This window comes from Aplysia californica, unplaced genomic scaffold (assembly GCF_000002075.1).
Source record: "Aplysia californica isolate F4 #8 unplaced genomic scaffold, AplCal3.0 scaffold00597, whole genome shotgun sequence".
In the NCBI taxonomy this organism is placed as follows: domain Eukaryota; kingdom Metazoa; phylum Mollusca; class Gastropoda; order Aplysiida; family Aplysiidae; genus Aplysia; species Aplysia californica.
In genome coordinates, this window is record NW_004797867.1 from 258,190 (window position 1) to 261,270 (window position 3,081).

General features: G+C 43.9%; 1 long non-coding RNA gene across 1 annotated transcript in view; it reads left to right on the plus strand.

Moving 5' to 3' along the window:
• Positions 1–749: 749 nt before the first annotated feature.
• Positions 750–3,081, plus strand: part of LOC118478477 — a 21,813-nt gene continuing 19,481 nt past the window's right edge. Inside the window, exon 1 of the long non-coding RNA XR_004859072.1 lies at positions 750–887. This is a non-coding gene — a long non-coding RNA (uncharacterized LOC118478477). The remainder of the gene's footprint in view (positions 888–3,081) is intronic.

A 3,081-nucleotide genomic window follows, 5' to 3' on the forward strand; every position in this document is an offset into this window, starting at 1 on the left:
TGTGTGCATGCATATTGGTTTACCTCAGTGTGTGTGTATGTGTGTGGATATGTGTCTGCTTTGTATGTTTATGTATGCATGTGTGCATGTATGTGTGTGTACATATGTGTGTATGAGTGTGAGTTTGTGTGTGTGTGTGTGTGTGTGTGTGTGTGTGTGTGTGTGTGTGTGTGTTCATGTGTTTCGTATTTTCTTCTACGTCAGCAGAATGTAGGTGAGCCGACCGTATCTAAAGTGACATCGCTAACACAAGTCATGCACCAGCACTGTGGGTTATCGCAGACCGACACACCAAACGCATTTGCATCTCAAAGTAGTTCCGCCCTTCTTAGCCTACCCTCACTGATAGATCTAGAAATGCATTCAGAATAAGCCTAGAGCACAAATCCCTGGCGCTGCTTGGTGTTTCCTCAGCAGAGGATAAATTGCGCTTTAACGACCCCGAGCGGACCTTAAGAAATTACTTTTTGATATCCACCCACTCTTAAGGCCTACACTTATGGAGATCTTCATATTGTCACTGTATGCTACAACTGCGGAAAAGCACACGAAAAAGAACGAATAGTGTGCCGTACTTTTCATGAGACGGAAGAATGATAATATTAAGAATAGGACCCTCGATCTTTTCTTACTCCCACATTTCTCCCCCCCCCCGCCCACAATGTCTTTCCCACGCCCTTTTCTCTCGTTCCTTCTCTCGCTCTCTCTTGCTTGGTGGTGTATCATCAGTCGAGACACGACACCAGGGCGGGGTTGGAGAGGAAGGCGAATCGACCAGCGAACTACAGCAAATTTAGGTCACACTGGTCTGCCTTCACCAACCCGTCATCATTCATGCGGCAGAGCATCGCACCGACGCACGCCTCAGGGATACTCGTACTCTCAAGGTACATTTTACATTGTATCTCTGCTTTTCGTCCCATATCTATCTTGAATCTAGAAATTGTCATACATTCCTGTCTAGTTAGCTGATAACCCTCTTGTTAATGTTAAAGAAAAGTATAGAAACTCGCCTTGTGCTCTGCTTTTCGTATGTTTTGTATGTAGCCTATGGGTTTAGATTCCATTTCTTTTCGTTCACCTCATAGCAGCTTTCGTTTCATAGAGGGCGTGATTTGTTAGCGGACGTTTTCAGACAGTGCGGAAAAGCAGACCGACTTTGCAGCAGCAGGTGCGCAGCGCGTGGGAAATGTGGAAGAACTCATTATTTTAGAGTAGCAACATATCAGTGCTCTAAGTCTTTGGAGAACGCAGATGTTATGGGTGCGAAATTCCACATCATGTTCAGTGCTCTGAGAGCTAGATCGAGCTAGATTCTATATTTTAAAATGTCCAGAAGAATAGTCGACTGTCGTTATTTGGTTTGCCCCTTTTTTTTTTCTAGAATTCTGTTCTTTTGGCTTGAATTTAAAGTTGATTTCATTTTACCGTCCAACTCGTACTTAATTGAAGGAGTAGAATATAGGGCTCTTTTTCGGTAGTTCCCACTCCGTAATTCATTAGAAATTGTTATTCACGGGTTTTGGCCCCAAGAGTAGGGGGGTTAGAGGGGGGCTGAATGCCCCCCTGAATTTTACCACAATTTAATGTTTTGCATTTGTTAGGTTTGATTTCTTACCTCGCCGCGAATCAAACGTATAGATCTAGATGGAGGTCAGGCTCAAATAAGAGGGGTGGGAACTACCGAAAAAGCACCGAATTTAGGATGTTTTACCGCCTGAATCTGTAACTCGTGACTCCCTTACATGTTATATAATTATAACTCCATCCATCCATCTTCCTTAATTCGTTATACTACTTTATTCATTCGTTTCATTTAGCCTTCTGCTCAGCTCTCAAACTTCGCAGTTTCTCGCTTTTCCTCTCCCCCCCCCTCCCCAATCCCCGCTCCTCCTGCAAGCAACCCTGCTCTTCAGCAAAAGACCCGAAGTAAACGTGAAGGTGCGATCAGTACGTCTAGCTAGGCCTAGTGTATCGCCTCTTGTCCTCGCCCCTTCCTTTCTGTCTTCTCTAGGCCTACTTTAACCACTTCACTAAGCCATGAATGCGACTTATGAAAAGAACTGTTTGTGGTTGTATAGAGCCGTGTGTTGTGTTCTGTTCATACTGAAATCGGAGCGTCTTTCTTGTGCGTAAGCACGATTTTTGATCACTCGTGCGCGCGCTTTCTTGCTGCCCTCTCAAAGGTACCCCACCCACCCCATCTCGCTAAAAGCTCTCTGTGATGCTTGCGGCTTGCACAGCCTTTCGATCTGAAGGTTCGCTATCTTTGGTTTGTTGATCAGGTGTTTTGACTGTACTTAGAAGCTGCTCTACCTTAGAATCCCCACTCCAAGAGGCTGGTTCAAATTTAATAGTTTCGTTACTCAGTCTAAACTTGTCCTAGGGTCACTTTTTGCACTATCTCCCAGGACCTCCCAGATAGCCAAGTTAGTTTCAGAACTTCTTTTCCCGCTAATTTTTGAGTCTAATGAATGATCCACTTTTTTATTCGTTATTATAGAGATGTCGCTTTGGCATCAAACACTGACATCTGAGGTCTACTGTCCATTTTTTCTCTCCGTTTCGAACAAGACTTTCTCTCTCCTTACCAGGTATCGAGTAGCCTAACGTATTTTGTGTCTAGATAAAAGGTGTTGAAATTTAACAGTTACTGTAGTGAACAAGCCGCAGGGGAATGCTTATGAATACTATAGTCCTAGTTAAGCATGTGTAGTTTATCATATTTTATGAGTTTGGCCAACATGTAGATCAGCCTTTAGTTTTATTGTTTGACGGTTCACTGCTTTAAAAGTTAAATCAATTACTAAGTGAATTATAGGATCCAGTCAACTGAAGAGGACTCTGTCAGTCCGTAGCAGCGTGGGACTTTTGATCTTTGTACGCTGGGTGGAAGAGATAGAGTCCGGGGGTGGGGAGGTGTGAAAAATCTGCTGAGTGCTGAGTTGCAGGTTTTAATTTGGAGTGTTGTATGAAGTGTGTGTGTGTGTGTGTGTGTGTGTATGTATGTGTGTGTGTGTGTGTGTGTGTGTGTGTGTGTGTGTGTGCGCGCATGTGTGTGTGTTTATGAAAGCGTGTGTG